Below are 25810 nucleotides of genomic sequence, written 5' to 3'. Positions count from 1 at the left end.
GTGAAAGGCAGGGATTTTGTTGGTCTCCTTCGCTGTCAAAATGCAGCGACTCAATAAATATGCATTGAATGAATGAATGAACATGCCATGGTTGGCCCCTTTTTCAGACGAAGAAACAGGCCCAATGAGTTTAAGGAGTGTGCTGAAGGTCATACAGCTAGGAGAGGAGCCTCGCTGCCTCATAGACTCTCTTCATCCTCATGTCTGTGAAACTGGTACGATCTCTTTGTGCAGCTGAGAAAACAGGCTCAGTTAAGTGATCGCCCCAAAGAAGCAGAGCCCAGCTAGCCTGCAGACCTCTTTCTGTCCAGCTCTGAAGATCCTGCTCTTTATACCATAACATTCTCACTCTCTAAGGAGCCAGAGGCCATGCGCTTATACATAGCAGCTCTATACCAAGTCCTGAGGGCTCACCTGGGATGTGATCCCCAGCTCCTCCTACCAGGACCTGATCCACCAAGTTGCCTGGAAGCAAGTCCCTGCCCACTTGTGCTCTGGCTCCAACAACTCAGTCCTCTTCTTTTCCTCCACCTCCACCCCCCAGATCCTTATCTTAAACCTGTGTTGGTTCATTCAACAAATATTTAATCGCCTACTCTTGGAACCATGTTAAGTGCTGCAGACACGGGGGTGAGCAAAACCAAAGTTCCTACCTGTCGTGGAGCTCAGAGACTAATTAAACTGATAAAGTGGAGAAGCCACATTGCCTGCTTTATCCTGTATAGTTCTTTTTTGGATTCATCCTCTAATCAAAGTATTTTGAATATTGATTCACCCATCAAATGAATATACTATTTCTCCCACCTTTTCTTCATGCTCATTATACAATATCACAAGATATCTTAGCAAATGCTTGGTTCCGGGTATCTGCTGCTTTCCCTTGTTTTTTTAAATAAATTTATTTATTTATTTATTTTTGGCTGCGCTGGGTCTTCTTTCCTGTGCGCGGGCTTTCTCTAGTTGCGGTGAGTGGGGACGACTCTTCGTTGCGGTGCGCAGGCTTCTCATTGCGGTGGCTTCTCTTGTTGCAGAGCACGGGCTCTAGGTACGCGGGCTTCAGTAATTGTGGCACACAGGCTCAGTAGTTGTGGCACACGGGCTTAGTTGCTCCGCCGCACGTGGGATCTTCCCGGACCAGGGCTCGAACCCCTGTCCCCTGCGTTGGCAGGCGGATTCTTAACCACTGCGCCACCAGGGAAGCCCCTGTTGCTTTCCGTTGCCTGACCCAAACCCACGCCTCTTCTTCTGGCAAGAGCACCTCAGTTTCCCATGGGCACCCACCCTTCCCTTCCTCTCCACCCAGTAGTTAGGTGGGGCCAATCTCCAACACCTGGCCTCAGCGATTGGTTTAAGGGCATGAGCATATGAGCGCTGCTCGTCCTTTCAGACCAAATCCTGAGACGTTTGCTGGAAATACCGAAGGAGAAAATTCTTTTTTTCCACAGGGGCTGCTGAGTTGAGAGAACATAAGCCTGTTGCTGCTGAAGACCACTCTATAAAAAGAACCTGATCTTAGAATGAAGCCCAGCTCAGAGGGAAGCAGTCAAGAAGGGGAGAGAGACCAAGTTCTGATGACATCACTTGGCCCCTGGATCCTGCTGGGCCAACCCCAGAACTTTTCAGTTTTTGAAAAACCAGTTTGCCGGGATTTCTGTCACTTATTACTGAAAGAATTTTGGTAAATATACCTTCCAGGTGCAAATATACTACCTCTATCATATTTCCTTGAATTACGAGTCTGTAGATTTCATAGCTTGAAATCTCATGCTTAAGCCAGCATGACTTGGTCTTTGACGTCAGTGCTTCCTCTTCTGAGGGGTCACAGATGTTTTTCATGAGTTATCTGGCCTGAATGCTTCCCAGGCCCAATGTCAAGTTCACTGGTCTGTGGTTTGTAGAACTCACTACCCCCCCCCCTTTTTTTTTAAATAAAATGGCCATATCATCTGCCTCTCTCCAACTTGCTGGCAAGTACAGAATATCTTTTATGTGGTATGGAGAGATAAGGTCCATATGAATCTCTTGAGGAGAAATGACATTTCCCCCAAATGGAATCCGACCCTGAATAAACTCACATTTTCCAATTTTCTTGACTAGTTGGTATATCCAGAGTCAGAACAAGGCTGCAAGAGCCCATGCCTGGTCCTGGGTTCACTCACTGAACCAAGGGAGGACTTCCTCTAGCCACACATATGACCCTCCTCCATCCCATAAAGTCTTCATGATGGGCTTGTATTCTGCTGGACGCAGGGCAGAAACTCACAGGGACCAATGGCATGCCCACCAATCTGTAGTGCCCACATAAGGGAATGAACGCCACCTTACACTCCTTCCCTTCCTGATTTCATACCAAGCTTAAAACACCCAGAGATCCGGTTTCTTGCACATGATGGCTACACTGAGCTGGTCAAGCAAACCTGGAATGGACCTGTGGTGCTGAAGGCCCCATAACTCTTGTGGAACCACAGCTTCCGGCTTTGTCCTCCACGTTGGTCCCTTTAACTTCCCCCAGCAAGTTTTTTCTTAACTTTTTGGCCACACTACACGGGCATGCAGGATCTTAGTTCCCCAACCAGGAATCGAACCCATGCCCCCTGCAGTGGGGAAGGGAGTCTTAATCACTGGACTGCCAGGGAAGACCTCCCTCCCAGAAAGTCTTTTAAGTTCAATAGGCCAACTTCCCTGCGATCAGCAGCTCCATGCTTGGTGCACAGGAAAGACACTTGATCATCAATCCATATGTCATCTTTTCTCCTACATGGCAGATCTTTAGTTCCTTCTAGGAACTAAAGACTTCTAGGAACTAAAGACTAAAGAACTGCTAGGACTTCGGAGAACCCCCAGTTTTCTGAAATGGACAGTCTGCCCTAGTTCAGATACCAGGGCATTCATTTAAAGGTAGAGCTTTATTATGTCATACAGCCAACCCCCAGAAGGAGCACTGTAGTTCTGCAGTGTAGCTCTGGAAATGCCTTTAGAGAATTTGAGGCGTCAGAGCCCACACTGTTTTGCTAGGTGCTGGAACCAAGTTTGCCATAACCGCAAAATTACTGGGAGGGGGTGTCAGTTTACATTTCTGTACTTGCTCTAGAACGGAAAAAGCTCCCCTCGGAGGTACTTTTATTTTTTACCTTTTGTGGTTTTGGTTTGTTTGTTTGAATTGAAGACACGTGGAAGAAACCCAAACCCGACAGCCTGAAAATTGTGTTTATTGTATCTGGTGAAAAGATGCTGATTGGCCTAGACGTTTCAGAGCAGAAGGTGGAATCCATCAGCTTTTAAGAAGCCCCCTTTCAAAAAATCAATCGGCCTCAAACTGCCCTTCTATTCCATACATCCTCGCTTGACTTGTTTTACAAGTATGCTCGTTAATGTCAAGACGTCACCCTAACTCTGAAATAGGCGAGGAGGAAATGGCAAAGGGCATCCTTGTTTTAAAGGTGCGGATACCACGGCGGGCAAGCAACCATTATCAGGCCATACTTTCTGGCTCCCTGCCGGGGCTCCCCCCTCCAAAATCACCAAATCACCCACTCATTTGTTTGCATAGCGGCCTGCGCCCACCCAGCTCTGCCCCGCCCCGGAGAACACCCTAGTTTTGAGCAGATCCAGCAAACGGGGTTCCCGGGACCCTCTGTTAGAGCGAACCACGGTAAGTCCCCGAGCGTGCCAGGGCCGCAGGACGAGGCCTCCCGCCGAGGGGCGACCCCAGGCCCGAGCGACGCGGAACGTGGACCGAAACCCTCGGGAGGGCCGGGCGCCGACAGCTGCACCGCCCCGTCACGTGACGCCGCTCCCGGGCCGCCCCGCGCCTGCGCAGACGGGACCAGGGGTTGCGGGGTGGGCGGGGGCGGGGGCGGGGGCGGGCGCGGCCAGCTGACTGACAGCTCGCGCTGGCCGGCGCCTCAGAAGGACCCGGCTCTGGGGCCGGAGCAGTGGCCGCATTCCCGAGACCGACGGCGCCCGCTCGCTCCTCGTCTGCTCGGCCGGCCGGCCGGCCCCCGCCGCGGTGAGAGGGGACCCTGCCAGGGGCCGAGAGGGGAAGGCGTGCCGGGTTCTCCCGGCGGCGAGGGGGCTCTCCGAGGGGCGACAGCTGGAGCGCCCAGGGACCGGCGGGTGAGGGACCGTGGGGTGGGGTCGAGGGCCCCTGGGGTTTCTGCAGGAAATGGGAAGGCGGGGCAGGAGCCCACCGTGTCAGGAGCAGTGCGATACCTGTGGGGGGGGGGGGTTGGACAAGGTGTCCCCGCTCCCCGGTGGCTGACGGTGTCGCCAGGTGGCTTAGGGATGGAGCCGGTTCCCCCCCCCCCCCGCCTCCCTCCGCCCTGCCTCGACTCCTGGAAGGGCGTGCTGGGGAGGGGTGCGTGGGACCGGGATGGGAAAGACATTTGCCAAGTTGTGCTGTGTGTTGGATTTTAAGTTTGCTGTCCCTCTGCTCCTGGGGTGGCAGCTGGGGGCGGCATGGGGGCCAAGGAGAAAGGGCTCAGCTTGTGCCTTCCCAGGGCCCCCTCCTCCCCAGGCTCAGGAAGCAGGAGGAGCTTCGCAGAGGGGCCAGCACTACCGACACAGTGTTACAGGCTGTTTGGAACAGCTGGTTCAGGGTGGCCTGCACCAGCGTCCAGGGTCTTGGAAAGGACAGGATGCGGTCTTTCTGGAGCTGGGTGCGAGTTGCCCCTTGGAGGGGTCTGGGTTTCCCTGGGTTGTACGTTGATTGGATTTGGGAAGAGGAAGAGGACTTGGCAGTGGGCACCAGCCAGCTCCTATGACTGTGCTTAAGTGTGAGGCCAGGGTGCCAGCCTGCAGACTGGGCAGGAACTCACCTCTGAGCTGGCACAGGTGAGGTGCTTGACATGCAGGCTGTCCCTGAGGCGAGTCAGCGTTTGGAGGCAAGCCAACAGCTGTCAGGGACCAGGCTGCTGTAGCCAGACCGCCCTCCAGACCATTGTCACCTAATGCGAAGGTTTTGGGCTCATTTGCTGAGAGGCACCCCCTCCCTCACCCTAAACCAGGGCAGCCAAGATGCTTAACACCGAATTAAGCAAAGAAAAAAAATCCAGTTGTATTACACGTGAGCGCTTCTTCCCATCTTTTCACGGTTCTGTTTGGAAGTGTATGTTCTCCCATTGTTCCATCTCTCCCTTGGGCTGTCACTGGTTTTTATTTCCACCTTGTGCGGAAATAGGACTGCTTACGCATTTGAAACACAGGGCGACCGGCTATTGAGATCAGCTCACGATGAGAAAGTTGACTCATAAGATTCTCTTTTTCCATTAAGGAAATGAAGATGGCTAAGGACTCAGGCATAGACACTTTAGCGAGCAGCAGGTTAACTTCTTATTTGGTTCTGGAGTCCATTCCTGTGTTTTGTTTTGTTTTTTGCAGTGTTTGTCTTTTGTATGGCCTGTGTGAGTTAATGTGAAGATAGTTCATATTACTTGAGAACATAACGACTAAGGCCAATGAAAAGCTACTCGGTGACCTGAGTAAATCACCAACCTTAAATAACTTGCTTCGGATTTCCAGAGAGTGGAGGGTATCCACAGATATTAGATGTGCTTGTTTTTGCATGACAATAGCTTTGGTTCTTTGAAGGTAAATTGCTTTGGGGTGACCCCAGATGGCTCTGAGGGTACTTCTTTTAGGATAGTCTTTAGGAAGGGTTTAGGGTGGGATGAGTCATGCTACATGCCTCCCCATCCTCCCTCAAAAAAGAAAATAATCCAGTTAAAAGAACCATCAGAAGCAGCCTGGGAAGAGAAAACGTCAGGAAAAGTCAACCCTCATGACATGCAAAGGGAGGGGTAAAAATCCTTTTTGCCAATGATAACCCCTCACGTTTACGGGACGGAGTAATTTGCAAACGTCTTTCACACAGAATCTTAATTGATCTTCACAAATGTCACAGAGGAGGAAACTGAGGCTAAGTGACTTGCTCAAGGTCACTTAGCTACTAGGGGGCAAAGCAGACCGTTAACCCTAGCCATCTGACACCAGATGCAGTGGCCCGTCACCACTCTGCCGAGTGGGCTGTGGGAAGGATGAGGACAGATTACACACACATCCCAGGGCCCTAGGGCTTTCCCAGCATCCTCCTCTCCCACCGCTTGCCCCACCTGCTAAGTCAGCTTGGCTCGCAGGTGTGGATTCTCTTCACCACTTCCCTCTATCCCAGGCTTGGCAGTCTGCGCCTACTCAGATTTGTTTAAGTCTTTGGGAAATCTAGTGGGAAGTATGATTGCAGGGAGTGTCTTTTGCCCAAGCGCTCAGTGTTTCCTAATAGTCTAGGTGTCTTCAGCCATGTGATGCAAGAGACCAAAGCAATTCTAGGGAAACTTACCATAATCATTTTCCTTGTCCTCCACCCGGAAGAAAAATGCAGTGGTTGTGAAACCTGAGGAGTTGGCCCAGTACTTTTGTTTATTTTATCCAGTTTTTTATGCATGGCATTGTTTGCGTTATGGTGACACTTTTTTTTTTTTTAAAGAGGGCACAGCTGTTCTCATTAGGGAAGAATAAGCTTGAATCCTGTTTTCTCGATCTGAGCATCTAGATCTGAAAAAGGACACCAGCGGAGGTTATCTGAGATGTGTTCCAGCAGGTCAGTGCTACAAAACAGAATTAAAACCAAGGCAATCTTGGGGCACGTCAATGGACATGTAGATCTGGAATGACCAAGGGGGAAGTTCTCATCTACTTCATGCTTAGAATATCGAGTTCTTTTCTGGGCATCACATTTAATGAAGGACATAGAAAAAAACATCAGGCATATTTACTGGAAATTGCTACAGTGGGGAATGAATTAGAGCTGGTAAGCCTGGAAATCTTGGGAGCCATGATTCAGGAATGTCATTTATCAGACTTGTTCTGTGAGGGTCCAAGATCCCAAGAATGAAAGGACAAAAGTTATACTTAAAAAGACTTCAGTTATAAGAACTTTATGGTGTCAGAGTGATCTTTTAAAAACGAAGAATCAAATCATGTCTCTCCCCAGTGACTTCTCAGTAGTCTTGCGGTCAGATGCAAACTACTTACCTGGGTCTACTATACGAGGACTGACTGACCTTCCTTGTTCCTCCAGCTTCATCAATTAACCCTCTCTCACTCTCTCACAGAAGTCCCTCTTTCTTTCTGTGCTTTGTCCAGGTCTAGCTTGCTCTGCCTCAGGTCCTTGCACTGGCTCTTCCTCCGGCCAGATTCTCCGTGGCTGACTCCTTGTCATTCAGGTCGCTGGTCCAGTATCACATGCTTAGTGGGACCTTCCCTAACAATATAAATAATTTCATCCTGGTCCCCAACCCACTCACTGGTGTTACGGTGTTCTACTTTCTTCAAAACATCAGAAATGGCCTTATTTGTAAGTGCTTTTATTGTCTGCTCCCTGTTTTACCGTTGTATCAACAGTGCTCCAAACCATGCCTGCCTGGCACGTAGTAGGTGCTCAATGAATATTTGTTGAATGAATGATTTTATGACAGACCTTTTCGAAGATGGGAGGGGTTGCTGCATTGGTAGATACTAAACTAGTCGTCTTTTACTAGAGACAGCCATCCACAGGCTGGCTAGCTGACCATCGGGCAAGAGAATTCAAGCCTTAGATAGACAGTATAACCAGATTCCTTTCTGTATGAGTCTCCTAGGTCTGCTGTAACAAAGTACCACAGACTGGGGGCCTTAAAGCAACAGATATTCTCTTACAGATCTGGAGGCAAGACATCCAAAATCAAGGTGTCAGCAGGGTTGGTTCCTTCTTGGGGGCTCAGCGGGAGCGTCTGTTCGGGGCCCCCTCCCAGCCTCTGGGGGTTTCCAGCCATCCTTTCTGTTCCTCAGCTTGCAGCTGCATGACTCCTACTCCTGCCTCTGTGGTCACATGGCCTTCTCCGCACGTGCGTGCGTGCATGTATGTGTGTGTGTGTGTGTGTTTTCACATTATCTTCCCTCTGTGTGTGTCTCTCTGTCTCCTCTCTTCTTGTAAGGACACCAGTCAAATGGGATTTGGGGCCCACCCTATTCCATAATGACTTTATCTTAACTAATTACATCTGCAAAGACCCTGTTTCCAAATAAGGTCCCATTCACAGGTTCCAGGGCTTCGGACTTCCTCTCTTTTCATTGTTCAATTCAATGCATAACACCTTCTAACTTCGAGATCCATTGACCTTTTAAAGGGAAGAACTGGCAGGAGGGGCTGGGTTGTTTTTCAGGCTAAGGACATGGTTTTGGATGTTTGTGCCCCAAGCATTTGTGATGCTTACAACTCGCAACTGACAGCTTGTGATCTGTGTGTGTCCCAGGTGAGGGGAGGGAAGGTCTGAGCCGTTGAGTGACTTGCCGGAGGTCGTGCAGGACCCGACCAGCCTCCTGACTGATTGCAGAGCCCGTGGCCTCTCCTCCCCTCCCCCATCCGCCAGTGGCAGGCCTTTCTCGTGGCTCCGGCCCAGGTTAGGATGTGGGTTTCTCTGATGGCTCTTCAGGGGCCCTGGAGGGATGATTTCCTCCCTTGGCCTTCTGCTTTACCCCGTCGTCCTTGTGGTAGAGGAGTGGCTCACTGACAGTGAGATAAACGGTGCAGCTGGACATGATGTTCCCAGGTCAGACCTCGCGCAGCTGGTCAAAGCCGGAGGCCACAACATCAGAGAAGTCGCGTTTTTCCTTTGTTGGGCTTTTCCAGTGGTTCTGAGGGGCTTTTAAGTAAGGTCTGGAGAACTCTGAGTTGCAGTGTCTCAGATTTTGACCCTGAGAAAGTATTGCCGATGTTCTAAAGATGAGCCGTGCAGGAGTTCGTAGAGAGACTTTTCTGATTTGGGCCCGGGGGGCGGGGGCGGTGAGAGCAGGGCAGGCTGCCAGCGAGATAGCCAACGCGACTGGTCCGTTCGCCTTCAGGACCTTTTTGTTTCTGGCTCTGTCTCACCCAAATACCCAATGTCCCCCGCTCCCTTATTTCATTTTTTGTTGGCTGGGTCATACATGCAGACGGTACAAAACTCAAATAATACAGAAAGATGTCCAGTGAAAAGTGGTTTCTGTCACTGCTTCCCCTACCCTCCCCCAGCTTCCCAGTCTCTTCCCCAGTGGCACCATCTCCACCAGTTTCTTCTGTCTCCTTGCAAAGACCTTGCTGTCCTTTGCTCTCCCCAAGTATCACCTCCACCCCGCCCCACCCCACGGGCTGTGCTCCCATCCCTGCTTTCCGTTCCTCCTTCCTCCGGCCTTTTTAGACCCCGCGGGCTGTGCTCCCATCCCTGCTTTCCGTTCCTCCTTCCTCCGGCCTTTTCAGACCCCTTGCTGTGGGCACCTGAGAGGCTGGTCTGTTCCCAGGTGCTGAGAGCTAATGACAACACCTCAGCCAGGAGTTTTATATTTAGACGGGAGGTGCTTCAATGAGTCTGTAACGGTAAAATGTGGGGCTTTCAGGGAAGAGTGTGGGGAAAGAGCTTGTATTTACGGGGTGCTTTTTGGATCGGGTTCCTTGAACTTCAGGGTTAGCCCTGATGAAGAGGTGCGTACAGAGACTCAGGGAAGGAAGGAGGGAGGGGCAGTTGATGGTGTGTTTCCCCCCGGGGATCGAGATGGTGTCTTTCCAGCTCGGATTTGCTGTGCCGGGTGCTCTCTGGGGGGTGTCCCTAAACCTCACAAGAACACTAATGGGGGAGCTGCTGATACCCTCCCCGTTTCACAGGTGAGAAAGCCGAGGCGCAGAGAGGCGGAGGCCTCCGTCACATCTGCTTGTAAGGGCAGAGCTGGCTCGCAGCTCCAGGCAGGTTCAGTCCAGGTACCAAAGCTGCGTGTACATGTCGTCTCCCCTGAGTTTGGTGGTATCTTCACAGCTCTCAAAAGGCAGCGTGATCCCAGTGTGGCACACGGGTGAGACTCCATGTTGTGCCCCAGAGGAGGAACCTCACAGAAGGAAAATCTGTCACCCCTCAGGCTTTCTGGGCTCATTCAAGAAATGTTCTCCTGCCTCTAAAGACGCAAAATGATGGGACTTCCCTGGCGGTTCAGTGGTTAAGTCTTCACCTTCCAATGCAGGGGGTGTGGGTTTGATCCCTGGTGGGGGAGCTGAGATCCCACATGCCTCATGGCCAAACAACCAAAACAAAGCAGAAGCAATATTGTAACCAATTCAGTTAAGACTGAAAAAAACAAGGATGCAAAACGAATGACCAAGACTCATCCCACCGTAGGGATAATCTCCAACAAAAGCTGAAAGAAATGGTAAATTCGGAGGGGAAAAAAAGAGAGAGAGAAAAGGGGATTATTTTTTTCTCCTCTTTACCAAATCCACATGCGCAAGCTCGTGCCTGGGTGCAGGCCGTGTTCCTCAGGGACAGCCTTTCACAGACAGGTGTGCTCTGAGGCCTTTGCATCACAGCCTGGCATGAGTCAGAGAAGATGACTCACCAGTAGCAAAAATGACCAATGAGCTGGGGAAAAAGGAGACTCTAGGATCAGCAGAGCAAAGGGAAAATACCAGGGTAAATGAGCTTGGAGGGCTGCCGTACAGCTGACATCCTTGAGCGAGAGGCTTTGGGAGTAAAGCAGGGAGGCTAAGATCAAAAATAGGGCCCAAGAAAAGTGGGGGAAAAACCGCACCAGAGAAGAAAACGGAACGGAACTGTGCGTTCATAGTAAATGCCAAGACTGAAGTAAAAGAATTAAGTGAGATCAGAACAGTGAAAACCTAAGACCCCTCCCCGCTTAGTTCGTGTGGTGGTGTACAGGAATAGGAAACCCGTCCACGGAGGAAAGCTGGTCTGGTTCCCTCTCTGCTCTAGGAGCGGGTAGATCATGCTGAACTTCTTGAAGCAGCAGGATCGCTCTTAGAACCCCGAGGCTCGGTGTGGGCGATGAAAAACTTCAGGGCCACCCCTGGTCGGGGAACTAAGATCCCGCATGCCGTGCGGTGAGGCCAAAAAGAAAAAGAAAAAGAAAAAAATTTCACTAATCTGAAAGAAGAAAGTGAGGAGGACGAAAGAGGTCGTGTACATAATCAAAATCTAATGTAAGGGGAATTAACAAGAGTCCTGTGCCCTGTGGCAAAGACCTCCTCTCTCAGGTCACGTCGGGGGGCTGAAAGCCGAGGGGTCCCGCTAGGTTGAGCCCTCCCGCCTGGTGGTCCTGCTCTGTCCTCGCCTCCGTGCCTGTCGACTCTCTGCACGGCCATCCGAGTGCAGCATCTTTGCAAAATCGGAAACAGACTGTGGTGTTCCCCTGGTGCAAACCCTCCATTGCTCTCCCGTTGTTGCTGGGGTGAAATCCCGACTCCTTAACTTGGCTCCCAAGCCCCTACCTAGTGCACGGCCTGCAGCTCTGCCAGCCTCAGCCGGGCCAAGTTCATTCCCGCCGCAGAGCCCGTAAACTTGTCATTTCCTGGGGCCGAGGACGCTGGTGGTGGAGGTCTCTCAGGCTGAGCCACATGCATGGGCTTCAGCTTCTAGCAGCCACGCGAAACAAGTAAAGGAAACAGGCCCAGTTAATTTTGCTAGTAGACTTTATTTAATCCAAGATATCCAGAATATTATCGTTGACATATCTAATCCACATAAAAATTATTAATGAGACAGCGTACGTTCTCTTTCTGCGCTAAGTCTGGGATCTGCGTGGTTGGCACGTCTCAGTTTGAACGAGCCACATTCCCTGGCTCAGTGACCACACGGGGACAGTGGCTGCAGCTCCAACCTGCTAGTGCTTCATTCACAGCACTTATGACGGACCATGATGCCGTCTGTTTACCTCTGTTCTCTGACTTGAGCACACGCTCCTGGAGGCCCGGACTTTCGTTTGCCTTGTCCACGTGGCCCAGCACCTGGCACCCTGTGATGCTCAAGAATGTTTATTGAGTGATCAAATAAACACATGACCGAACAAACGAACTCACCTCCATCCTCTTCCTGTCCCAGAGGCAACTCAGTAGTTAGTGCCATTTGGAGCCTCTTCTGATCAGGGAGATTGCATGCACAGGGTTCCCTGCTTCTTGTAGGTCCCTAACTGTTTCCTATCGGGACTTGTGTATTGTCAAAGGCCCATCATGATTGTTCTTTATTGGGCTTTTTTTGGGGGAGTGACAGTGATACTAACGAGAGAAGGATTTTCAAAAGGAAGCAGTTAACAGGATTGAGACCCTGGTGTTGTTACTGCTAGGAGTTAATCTAGATCAGGGATTTCAACTGGGGACGACATCTAGGGACCTTTTGGTTGTCACGACTGGGGGTTGCTTCCGGCATCCAGTGGGTGGAGGCAAGGGATGCTTCTAACCGTGCTACAGCTTGGCCCACGGGACAGATCCCACCACCAAGAATTACCCAGCCTGCGTGTTGATGGAGTCACTGTTGGAAGCCCTGCTGTAGACCAGCGCAGCTCCGCATTGGCTGCGTTTCTGAATTGCCTCTGGTAACGTCAGGGAGGTTATTAGTCTCCAGAAGCTTGACAGGTTCTATGCCGGGCCCCATCCTTTCATTCCCTTGTCTCTCTTTCATGTAAACCGGCCCCTACTTATCATTTATTTTCCTAAAAGGATAGCCCAAACGGGAGCTGTCTCCAGCTAAAGCCCTTGAGATGAAAGAAAATCAGCTCCACGTCTACAGCATGAATTAGAATTCTGCAGAGAAGACGTCTGGAGAAGCCCGTGCCTCGCGAACCATGGATCAATGCACTTTAAGCCCTTGGAGGCCGTTTGGAAAGCTTTGAAGCAACGCAGCGGCAGAAACCCATCTCTTTTCACCTACGTTGAAATAAACATCTGTCAACTACACTTTCAAACAAACAAACAAACACGTATTTATACTCAGAAGCAGGACTGGAGTGCAAAATTACATATATTTCAATTCTTGTTCAATGTTAAGGCCCCCCAAAATAAGAGAATTCAGCTCTCATAGTATTGTGGGTAGAAAAGGGATTGATTATATATGTTTCGATTTTAAGGTTTGGGGGAATACTTGCAAATATAGAGTTGTGGTAGACTTGGCAATATTTTTTATCTTTCCCAGTCCTCTGACTAGTTCTGAATAAGTCTGAACAGTTGTGTGTGTGTGTCGGGTGGTTCCCACCACCCCTCGCCCGCGGCTTCGTGCTGTTTTCTCCTGCAGTGTCTTCCCTTGTCTGACTGTCAGGCTCCTACCAGATTTGACCCAAGCGCTGCAGTCTCAGTCTCCCCAGGCAGCATCGAAGGCTCTGCTTCTGGGCTTCCATGCACGTCTGCATCCTGGAATTACAGCACTTGTCCCGTTGCTGTAATCATTTACTTATGTCTGTGTCTTCTTAGATTGTGTTTGGGAAAGGAAGGCCCATATCCTCTTCATCTTTGTATCCCCAGGACTTAATCACAGTTCACAGGACATGGTAGGGGCTTCATAAATGTCTGTCGCATGAATGACCTGAACGCTACAAGATAACACCTTTTATCTGTCACGCTGGTACGGCCTCCATCCGAGAAGTGAGGCAGCGGCTCTGTTCTTGGCCTTGGATGGTGAAGTTGCAGGACTCGGCACTGAGCGGAGATGACAAACCAGTCCCAGGGTAGTAGTGGCCCCGCATAGTCCCTGGGTGTCTGTTTTAGTCGGCTGGTGACACTGTGGGCGGAAAGTGTGGGTTCCAGACGCAGCTCTGTGTGCACCGCTGTGCGGCTTTGCTGACACGCCATCCCCCTGTCCCTTCCCTGCCCTGGGTCTCCATTTCCCATCTTAGGGCAGCTTCCACGAGTCTGTGCCTTTCCCCTGAACCTCTTGTCTGCCGCCCCATCCCTTTCTTGTCTGTCTGCCAGCCGCCACCGTCTTCTGTAAATCTGAAGTCTCATCCAAGCCTAAAATCTTGGGGTTTTATTCGAGTAAAACAAAATCTAGAATTACGTAGTGCGTAACGGTTTTGTTCCCGCTCCTTTGCAAACATCTCCTTTCTTCTTCTCTTTTTAAAATTAATTTATTTTATTTGTTTCATTTTTGGCTGTGTTGGGTCTTTGTTGCTGCGTGCGGGCTTTCTCTAGTTACGGCGAGCGGGGGCTACTCTTGGTTGTGGTGCGTGGGCTTCTCATTGTGGTGGCTTCTCTTGTTGCGGAGCACGGGCTCTAGGCGCGCGGACTTCAGTAGTTGTGTCACACGGGCTCATTCGTTGTGGCTCACGGGCTCAGTCGTGTGGTGCACGGGCTTAGTTGCTCCGTGGCATGTGGGATCTTCCCGGACCAGGGCTCGAACCTGTGTCCCCTGCATGGGCAGGCGGATTCTTTTTTTTTTTGTCACCATCATAAAAAATCATTTATTAGATGCCAAGTTGCACATCACATAGACAGTAACTACTGCCCAGTGAGAACTTGAACTCTAGAGCTAAGACTGATGAGAATATACCAAAAATTATAAAATCAAAACATTAAACAAGGGCTTCCCTGGTGGCGCAGTGGTTGAGAGTCCACCTGACGATGCAGGGGACGCGGGTTCGTGCCCCGGTCTGGGAAGATCCCACATGCTGCGGAGCGGCTGGGCCCGTGAGCCATGGCCGCTGAGCCTGCGCGTCCGGAGCCTGTGCTCCGCAACGGGAGAGGCTGCAACAGTGAGAGGCCCGCGTACTGCCAAAAAAAAAAAAAAACATTAAACAAATAGCACAAGTGCTTCCAACAAACATATTACGTCTAAGGTATCCAAAGGAACTAGAGATTGCAGCATATTCTCAGGTTTATATACCTGTATATTTATATCATATCCCCGCACCCCCTAGACTGTTAATAGGATGGATGTCAAAAGGAAGGATGTCAAAAAATACACGGCCTGTAGTCAGACAGGCCGTGAAAAGATGGGTCATGGTCACCCTGATACCAGATCAATAGCTCTCTCAATCTACAAAACTAAAACAGAGGAATATACACCCTTCTCATGAAGATCATTTAGTTACTTTTTAAACAGATGTCCAGGCAAAAACACTTCCCAGTGGAAATCCTATAGGCTTAACAAGTATAATGAACAATTTCAAATAGACTCTTTATTCAGATAAATACAACCTGCTTAGTACACGTATGCAGTAAACTGGCAGAGTACTTTGAGCAGAATCTGCAGTATCAGATTGCATGACGTGCTGCAGTCGTCAGAGCAGTGCCACTTGATTAGATGGAATAGCAGGAGTCAAAGACTCGAAACAGCATTTGCTGTGAAATGTCACTTGTGTTTAGTTTTAACTCCCTGAATGACTGGGTTAGCCATTTTCTATGTTAAATGCAGCGATGTGGATAGACTATTACCTACCGCAACAAAGCTGTGAACAAAACTATTTTGAGTTCAACTCCTTCAAGAATAACAATTAAATTGCACAGTTTCTTTAATTACAAAACGTGAACTGTTGACATCTGCATGCTACTGGAATAATGCTGGTTCATCAGTGATGGATGTTACGTAACCTGATAGTCCAGGAATCACATTAAGGACTTTGATACACATTTTCATCACTGCATCAACAACAAAACCCAAGAAATTTGTTCAACAGTTGAATTCTTCAGTACAGAGTTTTCACTCCGCCTGTGTCAACATCCATGCTGCGAAAGGTCGTGAACCAACCGTACCTAGCAATAAATTCCTGCGTTTAGTTTTTCATCACTATATATATATTTGTTTTGTTTTGTTTTTGTTTTTTTGTTGTTGTTGTTGTTTTTGTTTCTTGCGGTACGCGGGCCTCTCACTGTTGTGGCCTACTCCCGTTGCGGAGCACAGGCTTCGGACGCGCAGGCTCAGCGGCCATGGCTCACGGGCCCAGCCGCTCTGCGGCATGTGGGATCTTCCCGGACCGGGGCACGAACCCGTGTCCCCTGCATCGGCAGGCGGACTCTCAACCGCTGCGCCACCAGGGAAGCCCTTCATCACTATATTAACTTTCATCCAAGTATTCATTAAAACTGACATGGTAGGATAACGATGTCTCTGAATTAATGACCATCTGTGGCATCTGTCAGTTAACGCTGTAAACAGAGGGTGAAAAAGCCGTCAGCATGAAAGTAGCACGGGTCTCACTGACGGACACTGACCGCTTCCTTCAACTCCCTGTGCTCGGAGCAGCTCGAATTACATCCAGCAAATGGATTTCGGTGTAAGTGCCCAATAAAGCAACAACTGAAAAGATGCCTCTTTCACAGTCACTGCCACTCAGGGATTTTATTTTCCTCTGCATACCAATCATTAACAGTATTACACCGAAAAGGCATTTTAATTACACTCACGTATATATTAATGTCTTCGTAAAAGATATTTTTCTAATCTTTTATGGAGACCGTCTTTCTACACAATTCTAAGCACCTCAGACAGAGAGACTTGCTGAAGAAAAACCTATAGAAGACCTCGCTTTTTTAGTTGAGACCCCGAAGGCCCGGCAGACTGGTGTCCTGTATCCGAATGGTGGAGACATCGGAAACAATGAGCCAGGTGTGACTGTGACATCCAGAGCACAGGGTCTCAACTGTGGATCTGCAAACAAGAAGCAAAAGAAGAATGAGGAAGGGGGGGAAAGGAGTGGGTGAGCTGGGTTAGGGCTGCTGGTTTCCCTTTTCCTCACCAACGGTATCTTCGGCCGGCGGATTCTTAAACACTGCGCCACCAGGGAAGCCTCTCCTTTATTCTTTTTTCTCTTTCTTTTCTCGACTGTGCCACGCAGCTGATGGGATCGAACCCGTGCTCCCTGCATTGGAAACTCGGAGTCCTAACCACTGGACCGCCAGGGAATTCCCAGTTCTTTTATTATTATTTTAAAATCGTTCAGTTTTTTTCCTGAAGGCCCTGAGTAACTAATATGAAAGCCTAGGATTTGTGGGTGAAAAGTGCTAAACGCTTCTTCTTTGCCTGTCTCTACTGAAATAGGAATTAGAAAACTTCTTTAAATGCTTTGGAATAAATGTCACATGGCTAAATCAGACGTTGCCTGTATCACTTCCAAACAGGAAGACCTGTAGCTCTGGTAGGGATTGGTGAGGGAGGCTTAATCCACTCCAGTGGTTGACGGCTCTTTGGAGCGTCCTTATCTGCACCCCAAATGAGCACAGTTACCTACTTGCCCTACAGCAAGGCTGTGGACTCAGACTCTGCTGGGGCTTATCTAGACTCTCGTATTTAGCTCTATGGCTTTAGACAGCTACTTAAAAATATCTATCTAAAAAGCTCTTTACACAGCTTTTCTAAGCCTTAAAGTTTCTTCAGCTGTAAAATGGGGATAATAATAACCTAGCTTCTGTGTTACAGGAGAATGAAATCAGGTTCTCAGCACAGAGCCCTTAGCTTAGGGCCTGGCGTGTCGTGAGCATACAATGAGTATTGGTTGCAATTATCAAAAAGTACTAAATAATAGTAATAGGAAAAGAACAGTCCAAGTCAGCTTGGCTTTCTCACGCCATTGTCGTTGGCGGAAGCAGCATTAGGGAGCGGTGGCTTTGACCTTCTAGAGAGAACGTCACACCGGGAACCACAGCAGGACTCAGGTGTGGCAGGAGGTCTCAGGTGAATGCGTGAGAGGTGGGAGCGGTGACTCTTTTGAGATGTCTGGAAATGCCATCTTTTTATTCAAATTAAAATTTGCCAGGGGGAGAAAATTTTTAGAAAAATGTGATTGTGTATCACTTCTATCATGGCTGGTATAAAACTGTTTAAAAGGTTTGGTGGAAGACTCTCGTTTCACATCTCAGACCACTCTGTAGAACTGATGATACTCTGTCGTCAGATCCAGCGTTGAAACCCACCATCACCCCACCCCCGTCTCCCTCTCTGTGTCTCTTTTGCTGTCTCCGTCTCTCTCACTCTCTTTCTGCCTCTGTCTCTGTCCGTCTGTCTCTCTGGCCATTGGAGCAACCTAGCAAGTACGGTCTGGTTAGAGGCCCTTGATGAGATGACACTTTCCTCCATGTCATGTTTTGGGGGATTCTGAGGCCAAAGGCACGTGGGATCTCTTATGTTAACACGAAGAGTCTGGAATGGGATTTTGGGAATACACTCACATTTGCTCCATAAGGGGGGCAGCAGTGGGGAATTGGGGGTAAATCACTTGAGGAAAGAACAAGCAAAACCAGCCGTGGGTGTGGCACCCTGGAAGCAGGCATCCTGTCTCATCCCAGCAGGGCACCCAGAGCCATCGCCCCTGGTTCTCCTGAGCCCTGGGCCTTGGGTGGAAAGACGGGCCGATGGCCAGCAGAGGTTTGGGTCAGGCTGTGGCCCAGCACAGAGAGTGTGGCCTCTTCCCCAATCTGCCCTGCATGACTGACGTGTGTTAAATTGCCTGAAATGCCTTACAGGGACCTTCGTGCCTTTAGAAAGGCGTGAACGTTTCCCCATCTCTGTTTCCTAAAAACCACAGTGGCTCTGAAAGAAGAAGGCTTGTCTCTTCTCCTCGTGGACACTCGACGAGGTCTCTGCAGCTCAGCGCCTTTGTCCAGCCAGTAGCGAGGAAGCTGGGTCCACAGCGTGAGCTCGGAGGAAGGAGGTGACCCCGGGCCCAGAGTGCACCTCAGGGGCCACGGATCCCCAGGAAGGGGAGGTGGTGGGCCCCTGTGTCACCCGGTCCAGGCTTGCAGGGAGGTGACTCAGAAACCAGGCCCCAAGGGGTAGCTTCGACTGCATTTACTGTCCGTGGTGCAGAAGACTGAGACCCCAACTCTCCCAGCAGCTCTGGAATCAGCCTGTCTCCTGCCACCGCCAAAAGGCAGTGCTTCCCTTAAAATAGGAGGTGTTCCTCCCCAGTCATGGGCGTGGTCTGTAACAGACAGACGCGTTCCTGGACGTTTCCTTGACAGGAAAGAGTGGGTGGAGAGGGGGCCGGGGCTGCCACCCAGCTCCTCCCAGAGCTGCAAGGGGCTGTCTTACTTTGCACAGTGAGCCGGTTCTCTGGGGAGACAGTGCTTGTATTTGATACTTCAGCGGAGGCTCCGTGACTGTGTTTTAACAGTGTAGTGCGGGGGCTCTTGGAATTGAGCCCCACTTCAAAGGTTCAGTGACCCTAAGTCATTGTCACCGCAGAGAGGGGACCAAGTCCTGCCCTGCGCGTGTGTGGAGGGGGCCTGTCCTTCAGCCCCTGCGGGCTGCGTTGACGTCAGACCTGTGGTCAGCTCACGAGGCTTAATGGAGCTCCTGTGGGTTCCTGACCTTGATCCTCAAGTCCAGCTTGGGCTTTTAAAAAATTATTATTATTATTGTTTTTTGCGGTACGCGGGCCTCTCCTGTTGCGGAGCACAGGCTCCGGACGCGCAGGCTCAGCGGCCATGGCTCACGGGCCCAGCCGCTCCGCGGCATGTGGGATCTTCCCAGACCGGGGCACGAACCCGTGTCCCCTGCATCGGCAGGCGGACTCTCAACCAGTGTGCCACCAGGGAAGCCCAATGGGCTTTTGTACTTGTCTCGGGCCCGTGGCTGGACCCCCAGTGGGTGAGGCACATCTTCCAGTGGCATCCACCTGCAGTAGGGGTTAGAAGGGAGATGCTGGCCGGCGATGGGGAGCCGTGTGCAGCCCTGGGGCAGTGAGCGGGCCCGTGTGCTGACACTGCTGCGTCTTTTAACTTTACTGTCGTGACTTTGGTCTCTGTGCTTCCCGGAGAGAATCCAGTAGGAAGCATTTCTGTGAGATTTTCTCTCATTAAACCTTTCTTACCATGTGTCTTCACTGTGCAGCCACACCTGTTACACGTGGCTATTCTGCCAGTGGTTTCTTCCCTGTTCAGCTTTAAAACAAAACTGACTTGATCCAGAGTAGCTTCTACCTGCTTGACCCCTTCCTCCATGCAGACAAAGGATGAAAAATCACAGAAAAATGAGGGACTCTGGGATCGAGGACTCCCCCCCGTTCTCCACCTCTTTTTTCACGTGTCTGACCCTGTCTACCTGCAGAGGAAGGACAGCCCACGTGTAGGGAGGTGCTATCCTTTAAGGTCAGCTGGCACGGAGATTGAAAGGACTGGTTTGGTTGTTCACGTTCTCTAGGGATTCAGGTTCAGAACCTGTTTGTCAGGAAGGGTGTGTGGTTCCAAATGGACACCTGGGAGGCATGTGGACACAGGTAGCCACCGAACCAAGAAATCTAGGACACGCGCTAGGCTGGATGACAAGGGAATGTCAGCCATGCAGCTGAGGGGTCTGGGGTCTCTAGGGCCCCGCTTTTTATAAGAAAAGGGAACTACTATTTACTTAGCCCTTGTGTGGGGCACTTGGCTGGCTGCTTCCACCTCTTTTTTTTTTTTTTAAATTAACGTATAGTAAAATTCACCTTTTTTTTGGAGTACATTTCTGTGAAATTTAAAATACATATCGATTTGTGTAACCACAAATTCAATTAGGAGGCAAAACGTTTTCTTCATCAACCCCGCATCTCCCTTGGGTTCCTCCTTATTGCACCCCATCCCTAACTCCTGGCAACCCGCACCCCCTTCTTTTGGAGCACATCTTATAAATGGAGTCTTGCCTTAGGTGAACTTCTGAGGACCGTCTTTCACTCAGCATCACGCATTTGAGGCTCACTGAGGTGTTACGTGTGGGAGGATTTCATTGCTGAGAGGTAGGCTCTAGTGTGGGTACACCGCAGTTTGTTTAGTCATTCACCCACAGGAGGACATTTGGGTTGTTTTCCATTTGGGGCGATTATGAATAGAGTTGCTAGAAACATTTGTGTACAGAATTTTGTGTGAAGCCAAGTTTTCATTTGTCTTGAATACATATCTAGGTGTTGCTGGGTTATGTGGTAAGTGTATGCTTAACTTTATAAGAAACTCTCCACATCTCTCACGCAGAAGAATTCTGTAGATCCTCTACCCTGAAGGACTTGGAGCCTAACTCCCTACTCCTTAAGGGGGTGCTGCGTGAAGTGACCTCCTTCCAAAGAGCACAGTTTGGAAGGGGAGATTAACAAAAGAGCACTTTCCAGTGGGGGAGCCTGGTAAGTATGACCTCAGCCTGGTGATCAGGGTCACCGGTGAGAAGTCAAGTTGATGGTATGTGACTTTGAAATGACGTGGTGAAAACAGCACTTTGCCTCTGTGGTCTTCCTCCCCAAAACCCATGACCCAAGTCTAACCATGAGAAAAATACCAGAGAAATCCCCACTCGGGCACGTTCTGCAAAATACCCGACAAATACTCAAAGTTGTCAAAGTTATCAACAACAAAAAAAGTCTGAGAAACTGTCATAGGTGAAAGGAGTCTGAGAAGACAGGATGATAGTGTCATGTGGGATCCCGGAACAGAAAAAGGGCATCAGGACAAGACTGAGGAAATACGGATAAAGTGCAGACTTTAGTTAATGAGAAGGGATGAATAGCATTTCATGAATAATGACAAATATACCTAATTAATATAAGATGTTAACGGTAGGGGAAACTTGATGTGGGGTATATGGGAGGTCTGTACTATCTTTGTTACTTTTCTGTAAATCTAAAACTATCCTAAAATTGACGTTTTTTTAAAAAAAAAAACAACAACAAACAGAGCTGCCAAACCATTTTGCATCCCCACCAGCGACATAGAGTTCCAGTTACCCAGCATCCTTGTCAACACTTGGTATTATCAATGTTTTTTAATTTTAACCATTTTAGCAGGTGTGTAGTTGTGGCTCATCATGGTTTTAATTTGCATTTCCCTCATGGCTAATAATGTTGAACACCTTTTCATCTACTTATTCACCATCCGTTTCATCTCTGTTCTTTTTCCCATTGTTAGGTTGGCTTCTTTGTTTTCTTTCTTTTTTTTTATTTATTTTTTTTTTTGCGGTACGCAGGCCTCTCACCGTTGTGGCCTCTCCCGTTGCGGAGCACAGCCTCCAGACGCGCAGGCTCAGCGGCCATGGCTCACGGGCCCAGCCGCTCCACGGCGTGTGGGATCTTCCCGGACCGGGGCACGAACCCGTGTCCCCTGCATCGGCAGGCGGACTCTCAACCACTGCGCCACCAGGGAAGCTGGTTTCTTTGTTTTCTTACTGTTAGGTTTTGAGAATTCTTTCTGTTTTCTGAATATAAGTCCTTTGCTGGATATGTGATTTGCAGATATTTTCTCCTAGTCTGTAAGTTGTCTTTTCATTCTTTTAATAGTGTTTTTCACAGAGCAAAAGGTTTCAATTTTTGTGAAGTCCAGTATATCACCTTTTTCTTCTCTGGATAGTGCTTTCAATGTCATAGTGTCTAAGAACTCTTCACCTTGTTTTATTCTAAAACTTTTATAGTTTTGTGTTACATTTGGTCTGGGATCCATTTGAGTTAATTTCTTATAAGGTGTGAGTGTTAGGTCAAGGTTTTTCTGTTTATTTATTTCTTTGTTCGTGGATGTCCAGTTGTTTCAACACCATTTGTTGTTGAAATGACTGTCCTTGCTCCATTGAACTGCTTTTGCATCTTTGTCAAGAATCAGTTGGCTGTACTTATGTGGGGCTGTTTCTGGATTCCATCCTGTTTCATTGATCTGTGTGTCCGTCACCCACCTGCATGACACTGTCTTGGTTACCATAGCTATTATAGTAAGTATGATTAAAATCAGAAAGTATGATTCCTGCAACTCGGTTTTTCTCTTTCACAGTTGTTTTATGTATTCTAGTTCCTTTGTCTTTCTATATACATTTTAGAATAGGTTTGTTTATATCTCCCAAAAAATCCTGCTGGGATAGGAATTGCATGAAACCTGTAGATCAGTCTGGGGAGACTGGACGTCTTTACTGTGTTGAGTCTTAACAGTCCTTGAACACGACAGTTATTTTCTTTATTAAAGTCATCTGTGGTTTCTTTCATCAGTGTTTTGGATTCTTTAGCACACAAGTACTGTACATGTTTTGTTAGATTTTTGCCTAAGTAGTCACTTTTTCAAGTTATTGGAAGTGCTGTTCAGTTTTTAACTTCAATTTCCAAATGTTTGTTGCTAGTGTATAGAGATATGATTGAATTTTTGAGTTAACCTTGTATCTTACAACGTTGTTAAAGTCACCTATCAGTTCTAGGGCTTTTTAAGGAAAGATGCCTTGGGATTTTCTACTTAGACAAGATGTCATCTGTGAATGGAGACAGGTTTATTCTCTTCTTTCCAGTATTTTTTTCCAATGCCTTTTAATATCTTTCCCTTGCCATATTGCACTAGATGGAACTTCCCATACTGTGTGGAATAGGAATGGTAAGAGCAGATATTCTTGCCTTGTTCCCAGTCTTACAGGGAAAGCATTCAGTCTTTCACCATTAAGTGTAATGTTAGATACAGAGTTTTGTTTGTTTGTTTGTTTTTGGCTGCGTTGGGTCTTCGTTGCTGCGTGCGGGTTTTCTCTAGTTACAGCGATTGTGGGCTACTCTTCATTGCGGTGGCTTCTCTTGCTGCGGAGCATGGGCTCTGGGCACGTGGGCTTCAGTAGTTGTGGCTTGCGGGCTCTAGAGCGCAGGCTCAATAGTTGTGGCACACGGGCTTAGTTGCTCCACAGCATATGGGATCTTCCCAGACCAGGGCTCAAACCCATGTCCCCTGCACTGCAGGTGGATTCTTAACCCCTGCGCCACCAGGGAAGTCCCAGAGTTTTTATAGATGCCCTTTATCGGATTGGGGCAGTTCCCTTCTATTCTGTTTGCTGAGAATTTTTGTCATAAATGGAGATTGAGTTTCGTCAAATGCTTTTTTGTTGCTGTTGCTTCAGTTGATATGATCATATGATTTTTCTTCTTTAGACCGTTAACACAGTGGATTACATTGTTTGATCTTTTTCGTTATATCCCCAGGATAAACTCCACTTGGTTATGATGTATGAAATTCTTTTCACATGATGCTGTATCTGACTTGCACGTGTGTTCACGAAGGACATTGGTTTGTCATTTTCTTGTACTGTCTTTGTCTGATTTGGTAGAGAGTGATACTGGCTTCATAAAATGAAATGGAAAATGTTGAATTTCCAAGAAGAGATTGTGTAGACTTGACGTTGTTTCTTCTTTAAATGTTTGGTTGCCTTTGCCATGGAAACCATCTGGACCTGGAGTTTTCTTTTCTGAAAGGTTTTAAACTATCAGTTTAATTTCTTTAATAGTTATGGGACTACCTAGGTTATCCGTTCCATCTTAGGTGAGTTTAGGTAGTTTGTGATATTCAAGGAATTGGTCCGTTTAATCTAACTTGTCACTTTGTGTACGTAGAGCTGTTTGTAGTTTGCCCTTATTATCCTTTGAATGCCTGCAGGATCTCTGGTGACATCCCCCTCTTTCATTCCTGATATCCGTCATTTGTGTCTTCTTTTCATTGATCTATCTTGTTAGAGGTTTATCAAGTCTAGTGATCTCAAAGAAGTTTTGGGCTTTGTTGGTCTCTCTTTTTCAACGTCATTGATTTCTGCTCTTCCTTATTTCCTTATTTCTTCTTTTTGGGTTCTTTTGCCCTTTTTTTCTAGTTTTTAAGGTAGAAGCTTAAATGATTGATTTGATACCTTTCTCTTTTTCTAATGTAAGCATTTTGTGCTATAACTCTCTCTCTAAGCGCTGATTTAGCTGCACTTAACAGGTTTAAATATACCGCCTTTTCACTTTCATTCAGTTCAGTATGTTTTCTGACTTTCCTCGAGACTTCCTTTTTGACCCGTGGATTATGTAGAAGTATGCTGTTTCATTTCCAAATGTTTGGAGAGTTTCCTGTTATACTTCTTATCAGTTTCTAGTCGAATTTCCTTATGGTCAGAGAACATACTTGGTGTGATTTCAGTTGTTTTAAATTGACTAAGGTTTGTTTTTAGTCCAGGATATCTTGGTGAACATCGCATGTGCGCTTGAAAAGAATGTTTATTCTGCTGATTTTTGGCGACCTGTTCTAGAAATGTCAGCTATATCCAGCTGGGTGAGGTTACTTACCTGCCCTTCTGCATCCACGCTGATTTTCTGTCTGCTCGCTCTACAGATCACTAAGAGAGGAGTTTTTAAAGTCTCCTACTTTAATTGTGGATTTGTCTCCTTCTCCTTTCAGTTTTGGCAGTTTCTGCTTCATGTATTTTGAGACTCTGTTGTTAGGTACGTACGTATTTAGGATGATTATATCTTCTTAATGAATTGAAACTTCTATCGTTATGTAATGTTCCTTTCTATATCTAGTAATTCTCTTAGTTCTGATGTGTACTTTGTTATTAATAGAGCATTTCAGCTTTCTTTTGATTAGTGTTTGCATGGTATATCTTTTCTCTACCCTTTTATTGTTAATCTACCAATATAACTGTATTTGATGTGAGTTTCTTGTAGACAGAATGGAGTTAGGTCATGTGTTTTTATCCATTCTGGTCATCTCTGTCATTTAATTGGTGTGTGGGTTTTTTAAAAAATATTTATTTAATTAATTTATTTATTTTTGGCTGCTCGGGTCTTAGTTGTGGCACGTGCGCTCTCTAGTTGAGGCGCACAGGCTCAGTAGTTGTGGTGAAGGCTTAGTTGCCCCACGGCATGTGGGATCTTAGTTCCCCAACCAGGGATCGAACCCACGTCCCCTGCATTGGAAGGTGGATTCTTTACCACTGGACACCACGGAAATCCCTAATTGGTGTGTTTACACAATTTACGTCTAATATAATTATCAATATGTTTGGATTTAGGTCTACATTCTGTTTCTTTGTTTTCTATTTGTTCCCTCTTTTTCCCACTCTCTGTCCATTTTCCTGTATTCTTCAGGACTATTGGAATGTGTTTTAGCATTCCATTTTAATTTATCTATTGTGTTCTTTATGTATAGCTTGTGTGTGTGTGTGTGTGTGTGTGTGTGTGTGTGTGTGTGTATTTGCTCTAGGGATTACAATATGCACACTTAATTTTTCACAGTCTACTTAGAATCAATATTTTACCACTTCAGGTGAAAGTAGAAAACTAACCATCACAGTCCCCTTTATTCTCTTCCCTG

General features: G+C 47.9%; 1 protein-coding gene across 7 annotated transcripts in view; it reads left to right on the top strand.

Moving 5' to 3' along the window:
- The first annotated feature begins 3859 nt into the window (after positions 1 to 3859).
- Positions 3860 to 25810, top strand: part of KIAA0513 (KIAA0513 ortholog) — a 60896-nt gene continuing 38945 nt past the window's right edge. For 5 of the 7 annotated variants that reach the window (XM_033844609.2, XM_073796396.1, XM_073796398.1 and 2 more), the window contains exon 1: positions 3860 to 4009. The gene's annotated coding sequence lies outside the window, so the exon portion shown is untranslated. Of the gene's footprint in view, positions 4117 to 6481; positions 6596 to 25810 lie in introns of all 7 variants that reach the window. The other 2 variants (XM_033844608.2, XM_033844610.2) reach the window with 2 other exon arrangements.

Source organism: Tursiops truncatus, chromosome 19 (assembly GCF_011762595.2).
Source record: "Tursiops truncatus isolate mTurTru1 chromosome 19, mTurTru1.mat.Y, whole genome shotgun sequence".
Classification (NCBI taxonomy): Eukaryota; Metazoa; Chordata; class Mammalia; order Artiodactyla; family Delphinidae; genus Tursiops; species Tursiops truncatus.
This window is presented reverse-complemented; position numbering and strand designations above follow the sequence as displayed.